Source organism: Pongo pygmaeus, chromosome 16, assembly GCF_028885625.2.
Source record: "Pongo pygmaeus isolate AG05252 chromosome 16, NHGRI_mPonPyg2-v2.0_pri, whole genome shotgun sequence".
NCBI classification, from domain to species: domain Eukaryota; kingdom Metazoa; phylum Chordata; class Mammalia; order Primates; family Hominidae; genus Pongo; species Pongo pygmaeus.
The window spans coordinates 77024417-77046504 of record NC_072389.2 but is presented as its reverse complement, the minus strand read 5'-3'; the positions used below and the strand labels follow the sequence as shown (position 1 = coordinate 77046504).

Genomic DNA, 22088 nt, shown 5'->3' with positions numbered 1-22088 from the left:
AAAGAAATTCATATCCAGGAGCTGCAGATAAGGGGCCAATCTGAAGGAGGCTTTTAAAACTATTTCTAAAATGTATATAGAGGTGGACAGAGTGGGAAATAATAAAAAAAAAAACACAGAAAAGAAACTTGGCATCAAGGAGGTAGACAACTAGTTCCAATGAAAGTTTCAGTAAGATGTGAGCAATACCTGCATGCATAACCAAAATGGTAAGCCATGTATGCCACTTATGCCATACGTAAGTGAGAGAACGGACATTTACGGAGAGCTGATTATAAACCAGGGAGTATCCTAAAATGTAACTTTCTCATTTAATTCACATAACAAGTACCCTGTGGGGTAAAATCATCATTCCCACTTTTTAGCTGGGCCTCGGAAAATTTCACTTTCCCAAGGTCCCACAAGTGGAACTGGAAGTAGAATCCCAAACTAGTAAAGGGGGAGAAACTACAGCTGTTAAGGAAAAAATTCAGGACTTAATATCTCCAATGAGGCAGAAGAGGATCGAAGAAGGTTTGATTTTAAAGGAAGATGGATACCACTTCAACTCTGACTCTGAGAAAGAGAAATATTTTGAGATAGAGGGGAGGGTGTGTAAGGGTGCTCAAGACTGAATGTTGTATCATGCAATATATAAAACTCCACATGTCCCTAAACTGAAATCACCTCTTACTCATGCAATTATTTTAGCAGGAGAGGAAAAAATGATCTGACTTCAATTTGTTCAGCATTTATTTTCTAAAAAAGGATATTTGCCACAAGTAATTACTGTGAAGGGGGAGCATTCCTGGTTAGAAAGTTTTTAATCATGAAGTGGTATTTGACGTTCTAATTATTTCCACAGCTTGAAAAACAAACTTGTCACTGGGCTGTAGTAGTAACTAAGTATGACCACAAAAAGAAAGCTATGCACTGTTGATATACACGGCCACTAATTTTATAGGAATAACACTAAAATATGTACTAATAAATATTTGTCATTCAATGAGAGGTACTGTAAAATAATGTAGGAAACAGTTTTATTCTCTCTTTTTTTTTTCTTAAGAGCTGCGGGCCCTGGACAAGTGGTCTGTAGAGGGCAAGAGAAAGAGTCTAGAATCTCCAGGCACTTCTGTCTCCAATTTCCATTTTCCTTAGGCCTCCTTCTGCCCAGCAAGGCTGGTAACATCAAATGCTCTGGAGGCAATGGTCAGCTCAGTTTTCTCTTAATGATCTCAAAACATTTCAAAGTTGAATTTGTAATAAGTTCCTCTTCTACCACTGAACCACAATAATTCTGAGCCAAAAATAGTCAATGATGGTGAACTGTAATTCTACACCAGGAAGGAAAATAAATCACAGAAATATTCTTTAGGGGGTTTCTAGTTCAACCTTCTCAGCCTAGGGATGAGGATCTGAGGCCCAGAGGGGGAGAGGGAGATGGCCACTAGGGGCAGAGCTTGGCCTAGAACTCATTTTTTAAGGTCCCTCATCTAAGGCTCCGTACCATGCAGATGACCAGGTCAGACGAATAATGGCAGAACAGAAATACATATACAGATGCTGAGCCAATGAGGCCTAGAAAAAGCCATCAGCATTAATGAGGATAGCAGGAGTGGCGGTAGTGGTTACTGATTAAACACCCTTAGTCAGCCCAGCCCTCTTTCTTCCAAATCTGGAAACACTAGCCTCTAGAGGAGCTGGGGAAAGGTTGGAGAAACAACGTATTTGAAGACACAAAATGGTTTAAATGTTTGTAGATCACCTAGCTGGTCAGCAATAGTCAGGGGTAGAAGAGAGGACTGGACCAGACGTCTGCTTCTGAGATGATGGGACGTCTTAAGCAAACTCAACCAGAATGCATTTTTTATTAGGTCAGAAGTCCTTGACCTCTTTTAAGTCCCAATGCCTCTAAATGATTTGGAGGGGAAACTTTGGCCCCAGGTTGTACTCCATCACAAGGGTTCACTTCATCACAAACTCCAGATGGCCACAGACAGGCCACTTCACGTCTCTGAGTTTCCTCTGTTTCCACACCTGCAAATGGGGGTTAATAAACTCACAGTTCTAACAACCTCAAAGAATTTTGACTTTTCAGAGTTCAACCCCCCACTTTGAACCTTCCCAAGTTCAAACTCTCCTTTTAAAGAGGGTTGTATGAGATAACAGGTATGCTGAAAGGATGATGAAGAAGAAGAGGAGCTTAGGTTGATAATGGTACCTTTGACAGCTGATTAGAGCTCTGCCTCAGGACAGGACAGATTTGGTTTAAAAGCCAGGCTTCTGTGCAAAACACAAAATCTTTCTGAACCTTGGTTTCTTCAAATTTAAGTTTGGAATAATAATAGCACCTATCTAATCGGAAAAACAATGTAAGAAGAGACCCATGGCCAGTTTCTTCTTCAGATCTTACTCATGAAAACAACAGCATGTGGGCCCTTCTAAAAGCTAATTTAGAAAAGTAGAACCATTCTCTCTGGAGGTTCCTCACGAGTCAACTATGCTGGTGGAGTCAGTAAAATCAGCAGAGGGAAGTTTCCCGATGGTCAGAACATCAGGAATTTCATAGAAAAATATTCCAAAAGTTTCCTTTCCAGACTGTAGTACCTCCATCTGAGTTTCAAATCCTGAGAAAGTCTAGGTTCACAGAGAAGCTGGTTAATGGGTCCAATGTGAAATATATACCATTCTGAGATATATTTGAAATGCTCTTTCCTCTTTACAGAGTATTTTCTCACTTGTTCACACCCTGTGAGATAGGCAGAATGAATGGTGTCTCCCTTCCCTAGAGGAAGAATCAAGGCTACATAAAAAGGAACGAGATTGTGTCCTTTACAGGAACATAGATGGAGCTGGAGGCCATTATCTTCAGCAAACTAATGCAGGAACAGAAAACCAAACACCGCATGTTCTCACTTATAAGTGGGAGCTGAACAATGAGAACACATGGACAGAGGGAGGGGAACAACACACACTGGGGTCCATTGGGGGAGGGTGGGGTTGGGGAGAGCATCAGGATAAATGGCTAATGCATGCTGGGCTTAATACCTAGGTGATGGGTTGACAGGTGCAGCAAACCACCACCATGGTACACATTTACCCATGTAACAAACCTGCACATCCTGCATATGCACCCCAGAACTTAAAATGTAAAAATAAAATAAAATAAGTAATAAATAATAAATTAAAAAAAGAACGAAGGCCGTGGAAGTTCAAGTTACTTTCCTAAGTAAATTGCCAAACAGTCAAATGCTCTTCTCATGAGACAGCACCACCTCTTACTCCACTTGATCAAGTTTTAGAACATCATTCTCCCTGAAATAAAATGCCCAAACAAAAACCAAACAAGCCTCGATAGGAGAAACTAATAATCTTTGACCTATTATGAAACCAACATAGATTAAAATTCAAATAAGATGCAAGCCACACATTTACATATATTCACACATATGAAGATTGAGGGGAGTTTATGAAGGTACTCAAGAAGAATTGAGGTATTGGAGACTGTGACTGTGTAATCAGTCTGAGGGACTCGAGCCTGTAGTCAGCCCAACTTGGCTTGTGCATCTCTCTCTTTTGTGTTTCTCTATGTCCCTGGATGGTGCTTTTATTAAATATTAAAGATAGCTCTTTAATATTTTGTATTCCTTACTGTAAAAGATACTGTTTATTAGCAATCTTAATACCTATTCTCAACCTCCTTCTTTTTCTTGTCTTTAAAAAAATACTCACTTTCCTAGTCTCCTTCATAGCTGGGATGGGCATGGCAATGGTTCTGGCCAATGAGATATAAGTTGCACTCTGCTGTGGGGGAGGGTGGCAGTTATGAGAAAGGTTTGCTTTCCTATTAAAAGTTACAGTACAGGCCGGGTGTGGTGGCTCATGCCTGTAATCCCAGCACTCTGGGAGGCTGAGGCAGGTGGATCACCTGAGGACAGGAGTTTGAGACCAGCCTGGCCAACATGGTGAAACCCCATCTCTACTAAAACTACAAAATATTAGCCATGTGTGGTGGCGGGCACCTGTAGTCCCAGCTACTTGGGAGGCTGAGGCAGGAAAATGGTGCAGACCTGGGAGGTGGAGCTTGCAGTGAGCCGAGATGGTGCCACTGCACTCCAGCCTGGGCGACAGAGCAAGACTCCGTCTCAAAAAAAAAAAAAAAAAAAAAAGTTACAGTATAGCCCTTTCCATCTTTCTGTTCTGCCTTGAACTCAAATATGATGGCTGGAGCCACAGGAGCCCTCTTGGGACCATGGGAGAATCAGTAGAGATGATACCATTGTTAAGCCACTGAATCAACTGTAGTTACTGTCTACTTCCAGACTTCTTGTTATGATAGGAAAATAAATCCCTCTTGGTTTAAGCTGCTATAAGTTGTTACTGTTACTTGAAACCAAACACACTGATCAGACTATGGTCAGAAGGAGCAGGGATTATTTTTTTACCCCATGTTTTCTAAGTTGGCTCCACATGTTGTTGCTGGACTTTGGGAAGGGCACTCATGGCTCTGAGCAATTATTCTGGTGTTTAAAGCCAAAAGGCTGAGTTTTCAAGCAATGGCTGGAAACACATAAAGAATCCCTGCCTTTTCAGTATTTACAGAATTCACTCAAAACATATATTTATCAGAAACCATGGTGTTCTCATAAATGTCTACAGAAGGACTGATCACTTAATAAGGTGAGAAAATAATACTCTAGTCAATAGAGACAATGAAATGATTGTTCTATCCAACTATGAGCATATACATATATATCTTTTCTTGTCCTTCCTTTTTTTCTTATTTCTTTTTAGGTAATTACAGGCTTAATGAACCAATGAAAAGGGGAAAGAGGCTAGAGCATGAAGAGGGGCAAAAAGGAAGGACTGGCTAAAAGGAAGAGAAAAATGAGAGTTGAGAAAGAAGGTCTTGTCTTCTCCATCTGAGCTGCATGTATCTAAGAAAGTTATTTCTCTACTGCCACCGCCCACTGGAATTCAGCGAAGGACTTAGCTACTTAGAAAAATCCTTGTGGTTCAGTGAAAGCATCAATCTACTTGTATTTTCAAACTTTTATGTCTATTTTTAAAAACTTCATCGTCCCAGAAATTCTCAAAGTTTTATATACATAAATATATATGAAGGAATGACTCTGATTTTATAAGTATACCTAGAAGCAAAGAAGTAGCTATTAGTACTTTCCATAGAAACCTAATAATATAGTATTCCAAAAACATCAGATTGCCTTATCCTGGATCTTTGAGAACTAATCGAGGCTTCTTTTATCACAGAGTCTAAATGTTACATTTAATGCGAGAATTTTTCACTTTTTAGAGCTTTTTTTCTTTCAATCAAATGCAGGTTTTTATTTGTTTGTTTTTGGCTTAGTGAGCATCCTCCTTTTTCCCTACCCCAAAACAATCTAACAAACTGTTTTGTTTTTAAACAAGTCTAACAAGGGTGGTCTGGCACAGGCATAAAAATTAAAACTTTATATACTATTTGACATTGGATCAAATTTCAGTTCTATGAATCTATAAAAAAAAGTCAATCAGGATGTAAACTGCATGCATGGGGTGTTCCTGGATGTGTTTACAATGAAAAATGAAGATAGACTATGGTAGATTAGATGAGTGTTTGAAAATATTTTACTATCCACTGTGCTTCTCTTCACAGGTCCAGTGCACTCCCTGCCCCTGACTTTAGGCTGGGCCACGTGACTTACTTTGGCCAATGGAATATTTGTGACTGAGATGCAATGCAAGGCTTGAAAAACATTTATGTGATTGGGCTTTGCACTCCTGCACTTTTGTCAACTTTAGCTGGCAACGCAATGAGAAGATCCCAGGAAGGGTGTAAGAGGCTCAGGGAGCAGAGCCCCCTCCACCTCATTATGTATCAGTACCACCTCAGCCACCCTGAAAACTCACGAGCAAGAAAGAAGTGCTTATTTCTATCTGCCATATTTTTGTAGTTGTCATGCAGCAATATTATGGCAAAGAGTTAACTGATACACAACTTAAATTTCAAAAAATAGGGAATTTAATAAATTGTAACACATATCACATAGTATTAAACAGTCATTATTATTAATGACAATGATCTATATTTATATATACATGGGATATGTCTAAAACATTAACAAAAAAAGTGGCTGGGCATGGTGGCACATGCCTGTAATCCCGGCACTTTGGGAGGCCAAGGTGAGTGGATCTATCTCTTGAGCTCATGAGTTCGAGACCAGCGTGGGCAACATAGTAAGACTTTGTCTCTACAAAAAATAACAAAAATTAGCCAGGCATCCTGGCATGTGCCTGTGGTCCCAGCTACTTGGGAGGCTTGGGTGGGAGGATCGCTTGAGCCCAGGCAGCGGAGGTTGCAGTGAGCTGAGATCCCACCACTGCACTCTAGCCTGGGTGACAGAGCAAGACCCTAGCTCAGGAAAGAAAGAAAGGAAGGAAAGGAAGGAATGAAGGAAGTTACAAACAATGTATGTCCAGCATGAATCTCTTATTTTATACAATATAAATACATAAGTGTGCTTACACACACAGAAAAGAACCCAGGCCGAAATACACAAAATGTTAACAGTGTTTCTCTCTGAGGGGGAAGAATATAAATATGTTCACTTTTTTCTTTCTCAATCACTATTTTTTGCATTAAAAAACTCATAGCAATTTTAAGTGCAAATGAAAATAATAAAGTTATAGAGTTTTCTGACTGTAAGCTGCCAGGTATCACTGGCCTTCAACAGGAAACACAGTTTTGTTTTTTTTTTCAAACCTTCTCCTAAAGAGTGAAGGGTATGTACTTTTAAAATCTGGCAACCAAAAGCTGAATTATGCTTCAAAATTTAAACCAAATCCCCATCAACATACAAAAAACAGCCTAGCCTGTTTCTTCCCCAAATTTGTCTGTTTATTACATCAACTAATGAAAAGTCTCTGTTTCAGACTGAGATGCATACCTGTGAATTAGTGCTCAGTTTCCCAAAAGTAAAGTTAACCTTCTTTCCTGCCTCTCACTCTTGATTTGTCCTTGATCCTTCTATAAAACCCCAAATCCAGAAGCAATGATTAGGAAACTGCAGACTCTAGTAAAAGTAATTTCATTAGTGTCAGAGAAAGAGAAAGGTTACCCAATTAAAAGAACTAAGGCTTAGCATCAGAAACAGAAGTTGTGAACGTGACAAACAACATGAACAAATGAAGATGGATAATGTTATTTAAGCCTAATGGGAATCTGTGCAAAATATGTCCATCTAGTACCTCACTCAGGTAGGGTAGCCATTGAAAACATCTGACCAAAAAAAAAAAAAAGCAGAAGAAAGAAAGTAAAGAAAAGCCACTAGTGAACAAGTGATCAGCATTTACAGATGCCAGACATGGCTTGCCAAAAAAAAAAAAAAAATACGCTCTGCCTAATTTTCCTGCAGGTGTTTCTGTTCCCCTCGACTGCCACTGCACTACTGGGGGCCCACTGCTCTCTGGTGTTAAGGATTATAGTTGTTTCAATTAAAGGATACAAAGCAGACCTGTGGTTTCAGGAAATATTAAAGACCTGTTCGCTTGCAGAAAAATGACAGAAACTTTCATCTCTGTTAACCAGCAAACAGTCCCTTTTCTAATGGCCCATTAGGGAAGCCCAAGAGGAATAACCTCTCAGAACACTTTGCCTAGTGTCTGGAAAAGGCTCATATGATTCTCATCCTTTGTGGTCCCCTCATTTGGTTGCCAGAGTCTTCCCTTTATCAGAAATACAGTCCCCAATATTTTATTGTTGCACATCCCATAATTACACTTGGCATAACTGTGTTTTAGGCCACATAGAAATGATCTGAATGTTGGTTGCTACCTATCATTGAAATTCTTTCTACTTGCCTCCTACTGACATTCAAGATCTAAATCTCTCTTCACAATGCTGCATTATTTTATAACAGGTTACTACAAGTGCTGTTGTGACTTTGATTTTGTTCATCTTTTGGGTGGAGTCCACCAAATCGGGTTGTCTATAAAAAGTTGCATTTTTCTGCTTAATAAATATATCCCCACAGATACTGTATGCATGTGTTTATTTACTAAAATATGAGAATAGAGGATACAATTCTGTATAAGTTATGTCCTAGTTTAAAGAAGACTTACATAAATATATGTAATAATACCAAATAAAATAAGTTAGAATAAGTAGACGAAGACACAAGGAAGTCAGGAATGGAGTTAGCATACAACATCTATTTTTATACCTGCTTATGTACTTCCTAGAGGCAGGTCTGGGCTTTCTGGTGTAAGCTATAATATGACGTGGCATTCACAGAACCAAAACAGCCTCGCTTGCTCAGGATGAAAATATCTAATCCTACGCAGCTGACCCCAGGGAAAATTTCTCCCATGGGTTCTCATTAAGATGCTGTTATGGAATGTAATGAGCAACATCTTTAAGGAAAACTTTGCACCAAGGCAGCAAGCAGTTGCACAGGCCTGCTTGTTGCAGCAGCCTCCAAGCCTTGGGGCTTGAGCACACCACCTCCCATCCTTGGGGACCAGAATTGTTGGATTTGGGCACGCAGCTCTGCTGCATCGCGCCAGATTTGAAAGCAAGCAGTCAGATAATTTGTTATGATTTTTTAAGCTGCAGAACCCTGTATTCAAGTGAAGATTTACTTGGGAGTGGGAAACACAGAAGGAGAAGCAGGTTCAGCATGGTGAAGAGGGTGAATAAAGTGACGAGTTGAGGGATGCTGATGCAGGGCAGGAGACGGGAGGGAGACCTGGGCTGCACTGGTGGTGAAGACTGGAGAATGGCCAGCATGAAGGTGGAGGCTGAAACAATGGGAGAAGAGCTGACCCAGCTAAGGAGGTGAGAACAGGAGGGGCTGAGGACCCACAGATAGAAGAGTTGCTCAAGAAGAAAAGGAAGCAGCAGCTTTTATTTCTTTTTCCATAATATGCAGCATAATGCTCCCAATGTGGCCTCCATACTCCTAATCCCACTCCAGTAACTTTCAAATGTCTCTTGCTGTCCGCCCATCCTTTCATCTTCCAGGCACAAGAGCTGTCTTCAGGGTGGGGAAAATGAATTCAATACCCAGGGCAGGGCAGCACATCCACTTCCTCTACCTCTGGACTCCTCTGGGCAACTTCGAACCTTTCTAAACACAGTTTTGCACACATATGCTCAGAGCTTTACTAGCAGTCTGTTTATGTTCTCATTCGATTTCACATTAAACAGAAGAAGACCCCGTCTGATAGGAACCAGTGGCGTCACACCCTCACACATTTGGCCCTGGCTGGCTCTGTGCACGTCTGAAGGAGGGTGTGTGGAGCTTTTGCCTCATTTCAATGCCTTGATGTTGTAGCTCTGGTTTCTGAAATGTTCTTTTGTAAACCAGGAACTGTACTGCAAATCGTCTGTATGTTTACCTTGGTGAACAGTGCTATTTGGGGGACTTAATCTGCCTAAGCATGAAACCTGAGTTTGCACATTGCTGGGAGGAAATGAGAAGTTCTCCCTACCCCAGGTGGGAGGATGCCACTGGGCGTTCACTCATGCTCACCCTATAGAAAAGGATTAGAAACCTATGTCGGCCCAGGGAACTGATGAGGCAGCTGGGGCTCCCGAAGGCTCACTTTTCCAAAAGTAAATGTTCCAAAAGTTTCTTGAAGAGTCTGAGGGATGCTGATGCTGGGTAGGGATGGGGAGAGAGACCTGGGCTGCACTGTTTCTTGAACAACTGCTCAGCAGAGAGTTTGGTAATGATTCTGCTGTGGGCTCTCTTCTAGAGGTGATAAAAGAAAATGGTATTAGCCTTAGCTATAGATTTGGACCTAGAGGTTGCCTTGTTGCCTTGAAGACAAACAGGACATTCTAGAGCAGCTGCCAATCTGGAACACTGGAAATTGTCTGAAGGGAGCTAAGGGCAGCTGAGTATCAGGAATATACAAGGGGTTGGCCAGGCATGGTGGCTCACACCTGTAATCCCAGCACTTTGGGAGGCCAAGGTGGGTGGATCACTTGAGGTCACAAGTTCGAGACCAGCCTGGCCAACATGGTGAAACCCTGTCTCTACTAAAAATACAAAAATTAGCCAAGTGTGGTAGCAGGTGCCTCCTGCTACTAGTAATCTCAACTACTCTGGAGGCTGAGGCAGGAGAATCGCTTGAACCTGGGAGGCGGAGGCTGCAGTGAGCCAAGATTGTGCCACTGCACCTTAGCCTGGGTGATAGCGCGAGACTCCATCTCAGAAAAAAAAAAGGAATATACAGCCGGTGGAGAAAATAACCATGGGAATAGATAGGAGATGGGGCAAACAATTATCCCAGCTATACTTCTTGGAATGACCATGATGGATCAGGCCCTTTGCTAAATACTTTACATACATATGTTACTTTATTTGGTCATCACAAAACATTATGATTTAATCCCCATTTTGTAGACAAAGAAGGTGAGGCTCAAGAAGATTAATAAACAAAGACACAGTTAGTGAATGGCTGAGTGGGGATATGAGCTCAAAGCCCATCTCTTGGCCACTTCTTTAAAAAAATTAAGAATTTTTTTTTTTTTTTAATAGACAGGGTCTCACTTTGTCACCCAGGCTAGAGTTGCAGTGGCATGATCCTAGCTTACTATAACCTTGAACTCCTGGGCTCAAGCAATCCTCTTGCCTCAGCTTTCCAAGTGGCTAGGACTAGAGGTGCACACCACTATGCCCAGCTAATATTTTAAAACAGATTTTGTAGAGACAGGGTCTCATTATGTTGCCTAGGCTGGTCTCGAACTCCTGGCCTCAAGCAAACTTCCCGCCTCAAGCTCCCAAAGCACTAAGACTAAAGGCATGAGCCACCATGCCTGGCCCCGATTTCTTTACGCTTACTCCCTAACACCTGCTACTTAGAGTGTGGTCCTTGGACTAGCAGCAGCAGAATCACCTGAGAACTTGTTAGAAATGCAGAATCTCAGGCTCTATCCCAGACCGCCTAAATCAGAATCTGCATTTTAACAAGATCCCCAGATTTATGCAACCAAATCTGAGAAGGATGACTCTAATATACCACCACTGTCTGGTTAATCAATAGTCATTGAAGAGGTATGTTAAATGACCAGAAGCCATTTTTGTAAACAGAAAATTGGGACAACAAAATGGGGAACAATTTGGCACTATCTATGAAAATTTGAAATGCATGTTCCTTTTCCACAAAAATGCTATTTAAAGGAATTTATTCCTCTCATAAACTCACACATATGTGCAGAGATCTATAAACAAAGGTTCATGAGACAGGCTTTCAAGAGGAGACAGATGGCACATTCAACTTAATGACTATCTGAGGCTGGCTTCATAAAAGGATTATTAGGAAAGTTATGGGTTAGGGCATAAGAGGAAGGCATAATGCAGGGGGTCTCAAACTTGAGTTTGCATCAGAATCATCTGATGATAAAAACACAGACTGCTGGACTCTACCCTCAGGGTGTCTGAATCAGCAGTCGCTCTGGGGTGGGCCTGGAAATGTCCATTCCTAACAAGTTCCCAGGTGATACTGATTTTGCTGGTCCTGCAACCGTACTTTGAAAATCATTTGCATAGTGAAGTAAGCCAGAACTAGAAAGAGTGGAGGGGATATTCCAGGCCCAGTGAGTCAAGGGAAGAGAGAGATTGCTAGAATCCAGAAGGAGATGGTCATGTAGAGAAAGCAACCTAAGATGTCCTTGCAAGGAGAGAGCCAAGGGAATAAATACCCCAACCTCACTCTCCTCTCTCCTCCTACCTCATGTGGAGCTGAACCCAGAGGGAATCTAGGAGGAAAGGTTTGATGATGCAGTTCACATAGAGCAGCCTTCTGCAGACAGAGAGCATAGGATGAAAGGACAGCTGATAGATCTGGAGAAGTGAGAAGAAAATATCTGGTACAACAGTGGACTGGTTGCATGAAACCATGGAGAACTCTGCACTTGCAAGCAAAAATAAAGTAGCAGGCCGGGCGCCGTGGCTCATGCCTGTAATCCCAGCACTTTGGGAGGCCAAGGTGGGTGGATCATGAAGTCAGGAGTTCAAGACCAGCCTGGCCAAGATGGTGAAACCCCGCCTCTACTAAAAAAACTACAAAAATTAGCCAGGCACGGTGGCAGGCACCTGTAATCCCAGCTACTAGGGAGGCTGAGGCAGGGGAATCGCTTGAACCCGGGCAGCAGAGGTTGCAGTGAGCCGAGATCACTCCACTGCACTTCAGCCTGGGCGACAGAGTGAGACTCCATCTCAAAAAAAATAAAAAATAAAATAGCAAGATGCCAAACAATATGTGCTGTAATGTTCCCATTTGTGTGCAAATAATGCAGAATGTCCCTGTAAAGGCACAAGAGGCTATGAACAGTGACTGCCTCTGCCTCTGGGGAGCAGACTAGGACACTGGGATTCCCTGAATGGATAAGGCCTGACCATGGATGAGGTCATAGGGTTCCGGGTATACCTGACCTGTGATCCACATGAGGAGTCAGCATCAAGAGACTGTCCAGCAGTGTCCAGCACAGTGAGATCCTGGGATGCTTTGAAAACCACCATATAGGCCCTGCCCTAAATTCCAATTTAATTGGCCTAAGGTAGGACCCGGGCTGGTAAGTAAGAATGTGCCCAGGTGATACTGCACTATGCTGGTCACTTCCACTGGTGAGAACCTTCCACTGATGGTGGCCTGCACATGTGTATGCATCACACAGCATGCATGGGGACTTCGCTAGCTCCATTCAAACTACTCCAAGCTTCAATGTCCCTTTCTTCAACAGCACCCCAAAACAGGGGGCAGGGTCCATGATACCCCAGCCCCATCCTATAGGAGCAGTGGCAATGGGAAGGGAATGTTCCCTGACTCTTTTCTCTGTATAGGATTGGGGCCACCAGTGGTAGACTACATTCCTTACAATGATATGAGCATGTTAGGCATTTAGTGTTCAGGCTGTTACCATTACTATGGTGAACAGTCATTTACCAATAGGTTGCCTGGTGGATTTGAAGGCTCAGAAACACAACTCCAAGTAATTCCGTGCTCAGAGTTCCAGCTGGGGTATGGCCTGGAGAAAAGGCTATAGCCTTTAAAATAATATTGAATGACCTAAAAACAGTTTATGATTCTCAAAGCTGGGCCAGGCACGGTGGCTCACACCTGTAATCCCAGCACCTTGGAGGGCTGAGGCGGGTGGATTGTTTGAGCCCAGGAGTTAGAGACCAGGCTAGGCAACATGGCAAAACCCTATCTCTACAAAAAAAAATAAAAATTAGCCGGGTGTGGTAGTGTGTGCCTGTAGCCCCAGCGACTTGGGAGGCTGAGGTAGGAGGGGTTGCTTGCACCTGCAAGGCAGAGGTTGCGGTGAGCCAAGATCACACCATTGTACTCCAGCCTGGGCAACAGAGTGAGACTTTTTGTCTCAAAAAAAAAAAAAAAAAAAAAAAAAGCCAAATACAGTAATACAATCAAAAAGACTTGGTAACGTTAAGAATTTTTTTTTAAAAGCACCTGAAAATGCACTATTCAAAACAGATCTCACCATTAACAGCATCTGCAACAAGTCTGCCTGCACAAATCAGGTATTCTCCCTGCCAGAGTTACATAAAACAACTCACACTGCCTCCTCCAGTGTTTCAAAGGCTGCATTTCCTTCCCATGGGAGTTTTTCTAAATTTAGAATGCAAAGTTTACCACTCACACAGTTTCAATTAAGATGACATGTGCTTTATGAGAATAACACACAGTCAGCCTCCTGTGAAATCAACCTCTCTTAAAATCAAGATCCCATTTCCATGCAGGTCAGTGAGCAGGACTTCCAAGACGCATCAGGAGAGGGGATGTTTCTGGAACATTCATCTTGGAATAGAGAAAAATTCCTCAGGAGACTTTTTCTAGTTTGTCTGCTGTGGAACTCTGCCCGTTAGAGAAGCCAAGCCTCTGTTCTCTAAGAAGAGCAAAGAAATCTTCAACTGGGGGGAGTTCTAATGGGCAATATGAGTGAGAGCACAATTAAAGGCTTGCAGGGACAGTCCAAGTCTTGTTGGAAAGGATCCCTGCTCAGATGGGCCTTTCACAGATAGGCAGTAGAGTTACTCTAGAATGAATTAACTGTTGATGATAATAATGATAAACAGTAGTGGTTGATATGTATTGAAGGCCTAATACATACTAGTTAGCATTTAAATATTTGACTCTGTTAAGTTTATAAGCATGAAATCTTGACAACGATCCCATCATGTAGATACTGTTATTAGCTCCATTTTACAGAGGAGGATAAAAAACTTACTAGGCCAGGCGCAGTGGCTCATGTCTGTAATTCCAGCACTTTGGGAGGCTGAGGCAGGAGGGTCACTTGAACCCAGGAGTTTGAGACCAGCCTGGGAAACATAGGGAGGCCCTGTCTCTACAAAAAGTTTTAAAAAATTAGTCAGGTGTGGTGGTGCATGCCTGTGGTTCCAGCTACTGGGGAGGCTGAGGTGGGGGGATTGTTTGAGCCCAGGAGGTTGAGGCTGTAGTGAGCCATGATTGTGCCACTGCACTGTAGCCTGGGTGACAGAGCAAGACCCTCTCTTAGAACAAAAACAAAAACACCAATGTACTTAAGCTCACATGGTTGGATGTGGCCAAGTTGGGATTCAAACCCTTGGTCTGACTCCAGATCCCACACTCGGAACCCCTACACAGCCTGTCTCTCATAGCCAGTGTTGATTGAGCACTATGGATGATCTTACCTGAATCCTCCCGGCCACCCAGCAAGGAAGGTTTTATGACCCCCACTTGATAGATAAGGAAACAGGAATGAAAAGTGTCAGGGACTTGCCTAAGGCTACATACCTAGTATGAGGCTCGGCCAGGAAGTGGAGCCAGGCATGTCTGAACAGTGCATCCTTGCTCCTGATCACTTGATCATACTTCGCCTTTCACATTGCAAAAGCCAAACATTTGACTGAGTGACATAAAGTGGGTGAGGGCAAGGCAAAAGAGGACAGCAGGAAGTGGTGGCTGGAGGGCCTCAGAGGGGCACACTGTATCCTTGAGACCCAGCATGACACCTCAGGGCTGGCCTAGGTGAGTAAGAAGGGTATGGGAGAGATGAAACAGAAAGTATTAAGCACATTTACCACCCCAGAGACTCAGGGCCTCCTGCAAAGGCACAGACATTCTGGAAACTCTGTCACCTGTCCCTCCCCTCCATGGGTCTGATTTTTGGACACCTCTACCTGCTTGCCCTAGTGATTAATTCTGAACCTTAGCATGCAGAGGGCCCATGTGCTCACGTCCGAGGGAAGCTGGTTGAGTGTCATGAGTGGGGATGGGTCACAGAAGGGGTAGCCTGAGACTGGAGGGGAGGAGGGCAGCAAAGTCCTGAGGCCCACAGCACAGCAATGTGCAGGAACCGACAGGTGTCAAGGCCAAGGGGTTATCCCAAAACCAGCAAGTTCTTTTTGTTTTTGTCTCTGCTTAGCAGACAAGCTCAAACAAACAAACAACAACAGAAAGAGTCTGATAACTTTAAATATACTGTAAAACTTTTGAACTATATATGAGTTTAAAATCCTCACTCAGCCACTTATTAGCTTTGTGATCTTGATCAAATCAGTATATCTCTGTCAGTTTCCTCACCTATGAAATGGTGATAATACTAGTATTTCCTCATGAGGCCATTAGGAAAATTAAATGAATTAATATATATAAAATGCTTACAATAGTACTCTCTGCCATAGCAATGCTGGCAATTGCTGTTATTATTTTCTAGCAGTGGTTATCACTTGGGGTTTTAAAAGACCTTTATATTGAGCCTATGCAGCATTCACATGGCTCCAAGTAGTCAACCACTAGGAAAGAAATAAAAAATCTCAATTTTACTGGTTCCCTCAGGTAGGGAATAGGTAGAACTCCAGCAAGCTACCAGGTTTTTTCCATAACCCTTGAATGCAAATAATTATTCCAAAGCAAAGCTCTGACTCCTTATAAATTAGTAGTAATTGTGAATCACTTCTAGAAAAAAATGAAAAGGTTAAAAAAACAAAAACAAAAAACAAACTACTTTATAAACTACAAGGTCCTTAAGGTAGGGAACCTCTTATTGCCTGAACACATGAGATTGTTTCATGCCTTTACACCTTTGCATAAATCGGCTCCTCTGCCTTCATATCTACCTCCATATGCCTAGTGAACTCCTATTTATATGTTAAAATCCAGCTTGGACATCTCCTCTGTGCTCATTTGACACTGTACATATTTATATTGTATGCATTCCTCTCTATTATAACTGTATGTTGGTCTCCCACTAGATTGGCTCAATGGCCTTTGTATATCATTTAGCACATGTTGTTCATTCTTCTATTCGTTAAACGAATATTGATAGAAGGCCTGCTATATGTCAGGTGCCACAGGAGACACGAAGAAAGGATACAACAGCGAGACCAGCATGGTGGAGATCATGGGGAGGGAGATCACCAGACTGAATTTCCTGCCTTCTTGCCGAAATAGGGCAGTCTTCCAAAGATATATTTGATGCAGATGTGCTGAACGTAGTTGAACACATATCTGGCTAAATGTATTCATGTGGGTGCTGCTTAGTAGATAGATACCACCTGTGCCTCACTTCGCCGGAAGGGGGCTCTCTGAAGAAGTTGGTTGGCAGCTTCTCAGCCTTGAAGCCAGCCGCCAGCAAGTGTTCATGGGACTGTGAGGCAGGGGAGCCAGGCCACAGACATTCTCGCATTGCTGTCTCACTGTTCTCCATGGGTTGCTGACTTGTGAACCTGCAGCTGCATTCTGAGAGCTGGAAAATCTGAAAATGTAATGTTAAGTCAACTACAACTTGGGATGTGTGTGTGGAAACCAGTCCTGTGTGCAATCTGAGGATGCCCACTGAGGACAAAGCCACAACAACCACACAGGGCCTGGGCAGTGCAACACATGGAGAAGTTAGCATGGTTTATAAGATACAGAAAAGTTTACCAAGCAGAATTCTCTTTGGAAGTGAGCTGTAGGTGTTTGAGAAGAACACCCAAACAATTTCTTAGGTCAAATGTGAGGCCTGGAGGGAGCCTAATCACATGTCAAATTAAGCAAGGCAAGAAAAGGGATGGATGTTTATTGTCACAGGTGTGACAGAGTCTGCTAGTTGTCTTCCAATATTTATTCTCCCTTTCTTCCACAGTAAGAGAATCACCAGGTTTCAGACACGCAAATACCTGCTCAGAATAAAGACTACATTTCCCAGTCTACTTTGTAACTAGGTGTGGTCATGTGACTAAGTTCTGGCAAATAGGATGGAAGCAGAAGTAGTGTGTGCAACTTCTGGGATATTCTTAAAGGGAGGGTACATGCCCTTTTTGCTGGCTGGAACGTATATGCAATGGCTGGAGCTGCAGCAATCACTTTAGATGATGAGATAATCTTAAAAATAGAAGCTAAGCATGAAAGAGTAAGACAGAAGAGTGTCTAGTACTGTGGAGACCACAACTGCCCTGGACTGTTTATTCTCAGACTTACCTAACATGAGGCAGAAATAAACTCCTTTAGATCACTGCTATTTTTTTTTTATTATAGCTAAAACTAATGTTTTATTATATTTACATATTTATTATTTTTCTCTTATAGCTAAAACTATGTTAATAGGAAATACGAACAAGGGAGTGAAGTGAGGGCTGAGCCCGTGAAAGGACCTATTGCCAATCGCTTGTTAAAGTCACCTCTGGTGGTGTTTTGGACGTGCTACCCAAAAATATGGGATTTTTAGCATATAGGCATATTAAATATTTTAAGGAAAAAGGGATCTGAGAGATAATGTGCAGGAAGGTCTCCAGACCTGTATGATTCTGTTCTCATGCTGCTAATAAAGACATACCTCAGACTGGGTAATTTATAAAGGAAAGAGGCTTAACTGACTCACAGTTACACATGGCTGGGGAGGCCTCACAATCATGGTTGAAGACGAAGGGGAAGCAAGACACATCTTACATGGCAGCAGGCAAGAGAAAGTGTGTGCACGGGAGCTCCCCTTTATAAAACCATCAGATCGGCTGGGCGCAGTGGCTCACGCCTGTAATCCCAGCACCTTGGGAGGCTGAGGCGGGTGGATCACCTGAGGTCAGCAGTTCAAGACCAGCCTGGCCAACATGATGAAACCCCGTCTCCACTAAAAATACAAAAATTAGCCAGGCATGGTGACAGGTGCCTGTAATCCCAGCTACTTGGGAGGCTGAGGCAGGAGAATTGCTTGAACCTGGGAGATGGAGGTTGCAATGAGCTGAGATCACACCACTGCACTGCAGCTGGGCGACAAGAGCGAAACTCTGTCTCAAAAAAAGAAAAAAAAATCATATCTCCTGAGACTTATTCACTATCATGGGAACGGCATGGGAAAGACCCGCCCCCATGATTCAATTACCTCCCACCAGGTCCCTCCCACGACACATGGGAATTATGGAAGCTACACTTCAGATGAGATTTGGGTGAGGACACAGCCAAACCATATCACCTTTCTCCTGCTCTTCTTCCCTGAAGCAAGTCATCACACCCAGAAAGGATTTTCTGACACTTCCCTGAAGCAGGTCATATGACCCTCATATGGAGATGACCTCCCTATACTCAGAGAAGAGGAGCATCCTTATCTCTGAAGACACAGGGACAAGAAAAGAATCTGAACAAACAGGTCTTGCTTGCTAGGATTCCCCCAGTTTATCACTATTAGATTGCACTCTTTTGCTCTATCATATTTCTCCATGACTGTCCACTCTTCATCAAACCTGGCATAAAAATACACAGGTTTAATCATTTCTTCAGGTATTCATTTCCTTATGAAGGTTCCAGTGTCACATAAAACTTAAATAAATTTGCACTTCTCTTGTCAATCTGTCTTTTATTATGGAGTCCTCAGCCGTGAACCGAGGATGGATGAGATATTCCCCCTTCCACACCTCTCATGATCATCCTAATCTTTGGTAAAGTTAGTCAATTCATGACAAGTTAACTCATGCCATGTGGACTTTTGTGGAAAACAGATATGGGGAGAGACACAAAGGCAGCACGTGAGGTTACAGAAGTGGAGAGGCAGAAAAAGCAAGCTCTGGAAGTCCCTAGAAGCCATGGGAAATGGTTTGGAACTCCTAGGACTTTCCATTTGAATTGAATAAGACTTCTGGGGATGTATGTTACAAATGCGAGGGCAATGCCTCACAGGGGACACCGGATTAGAGGTCTGGATAGGGAAGCTCCCTCGTGGAAGATACCTTTTAGCTGAGGCCAGAGGCCCTTGAGGCATTTGCCCCAGACTCAACAGGGCTCAGGCCCAGTCCAGTGTAGCTGGAAAGGGGCTGGATGGGGTATGAGGGGAGGACTGTGCGACTAAGGGGTGATGTGAATAGAGTTCCTCCAGGTTTCATCAGAAGACTCTGAGATTAGCATTGCCTCCTAGAAAGACAGCCCTGGCTCCAATACAGAAATCGGATGAGAGAAAAGCCAGCTGGAAGCAGGGAGGGTCATTACCAAGCCACTGCCACAATCTGGGCAAGAGGTGATGGCGGCTTCTACCAAGGGATGGGAAGGAGAGGAGCATTTGAGGGAGATTCAGAAAGTGGAGCAAACCCTAAAGGGATGAGGAAGAATGAAGACTCAAGGAAGGCTCCTGAGGGTTCTGCCCTGGCACCAGCAGATAGAGGACATGATGTCTTGGAGCATGTCCTCTCTGGATCAGGCCTGGAGCTGGGGGATGCTGGGGCTCAGGTGGGTAGTCTTCAGCATATCCACATCTGACCCTTTTTCTCTGTTACATCTTCTCCTGGGGCCTATATTTTCCTTTTTTTTTTTTTTTTTTTTTTTTTGAGATGGAGTCTTGTTCAGTCGCCCAGGCTGGAGTGCAGTGGCGCAATCTCGGCTCACTGCAAGCTCTGCCTCCTGGGTTCACACCATTCTCCTGCCTCAGCCTCCCGAGTAGCTGGGACTACAGCTACCACGTCCAGCTAATTTTTTTTGTATTTTTAGTAGAGATAGGGTTTTACCACGTTAGCCAGGATGGTCTTGATCTCCTGACCTCGTGATCCACCTGCCTCAGCCTCCCAGAGTGCTGGGATTACAGGTGTTAGCCACTGTGCCCGGCCTCTATTTCCCTTTCTATTCCCCATGTCTAAGTGAAAGAAGGGGAGAAAAGGAGGATGAGGAAGAGGAAATATCCCTTAGAATTCTCAAGGAAAAGTCAGCCAGATCCTCTTCTCCACATCAATTTCATCCTTGGCCTTCTTTCCTGGCCTTTCACTCACCTGCCATAAGAAACTTCAGGACCTACCCCCCACGGAAGTGCCAATAAATGCCCTGAATAGGCATTCTCTTATTTGCCACTACTTTAAAACTGATGTAAAGTGACCAAAGCATTCTTTCCAGTGCCCTCCTCTCTCCAGCTGATATTGTATGCTTTACGAATAAGAAAGCAACAAAGCAGGTTTTGGGAAATAATCCATGAGATTAAATCTTTCCCAACAGGGGAGATGAATACCGACAATGCAACAGATGAGGTTTGCTTGATATGTAGGTAACTTGGGTTGCAGGGATAAAAAGTCTGGACAAATATAAATCTTAAATTTAAACGCACATCACCCAGATTTTAAATAATGATCCTCTTTCCTTTGGGCTCATTAAATCTGAAGCCAAGGAGGGAGGCCAGGGAGAAAATAAAGCATAAATCTATCAATTAGCTTTATAATGTAGACAGGAGTTGAAACCCCCAAAAGGTAGCAGGAACAGCTTTTAAATCCTGCCTTTTCTCTGCCCCTGTCTACCTCTCACAGTCACCCTAATTAACTGCAGCATAAGTGTCAAACTATGGAATCACAGCCAAGATGCAGTAGGAGCCTGAACTGCTGAGTTCAAAGGGAGCTCATTTGTTTATGACTATTATGTAATGACTGAGTCAATCACACTGAACATCCTGTGGGAGACCTTGTTTCCAATAATAAAAACCTTGTTTTCTTCAAAGTGAAATGCAAGAACAGATTAATACATTTAAAAATGAGTAGAAACAGGTTTATTTACTAAAGAATTTCAGTGGCTAAAAGCTAAGATTTCCTAGCATTAAGGGCAAGCATGGGGAGGCTGAGTTCCACCTTGAGTCACTCGCTCACCTACAAAAAAATAACTCAGGTAAAGGTCATACACAAGACAAATTTGACTCAATCTGGAAGGTTTAAAATGTGCATTTCTTACTTACTCACTGGGGAATATAAACTTATATTAAAAGTGCATATATTCATTTTCCTAAGTAGGGAATTGAGGACTTAAGGGGGAGGGGGTAGTGTTTTCATGTCTTACTCTAATGGAAGGTCATAGTTTTGGAAGACTGTGGAACAAATGGGAAGTTGGTAGCTGGCTACCCAAGGAGGGCTTATACATAAGGGTTCTGTGACTTCTCTGAAAACAGTGTCTATCTCCCAAAACTGGGAAAATTATGGCAGAGGAATTTCTAATTAGGGGGTTTGTGCTTAAACTTTAGAAGGGAAAGTGTCTAGGTGAGATGATGAGTGAAAAAGATGATACTGAGGGACAACGAGTGTGTTGCAGGTAAAAGTACCAAAGCCCTATCTTTCCCATGAAAAACTCAGGGCAAGAAAACTGGGTATGCTCCATATAGCTTAAAGGACCTGCAAACCAAGACACAGACTGTGGGTAACACGGCTACCTTGAACTGTGACCCTTGATGGTGAGCATTTTTTCACTGGCATCACCAAGAATGATAGTTGAAACTCTTTGTTACCAATCAGGGGGAAAAAAAGAGTATACCTTCTCTAAATTAACAAGCAATACACAGTACTGGATTACCAGCAACTTGGGAACTAGAACCCAGTCTTCTCATCTATTTGGCCACCCACTGCCTTTCTAATCTGACAGGTGAAGGGTACACTCTGCCATGAAGGTTCTGGGGTGGAGAGGGAAGCAATGTATATCCTACCTATGGTGATTGGTCCGATGGAAGTCACACCCTGATGGGAAATAAGGTCTGAGCCAGAGTGGACTGTCTAAACCAAAATGGGATATACAAGCATAGCACAGAGCCAAAACAAATGGCAAAGTCAGAGGTCCTAATGCAGAAGGCTGGACAACTAGGATGGTGGGAAGAGACATGAGCTTGAAGGACT

General features: G+C 42.9%; 1 protein-coding gene across 2 annotated transcripts in view; it reads right to left on the bottom strand.

Moving 5' to 3' along the window:
- THSD4 (thrombospondin type 1 domain containing 4) overlaps window positions 1–22088 on the bottom strand; it is a 681844-nt gene that overhangs the window by 303743 nt on the left and 356013 nt on the right. The window lies entirely within an intron of this gene.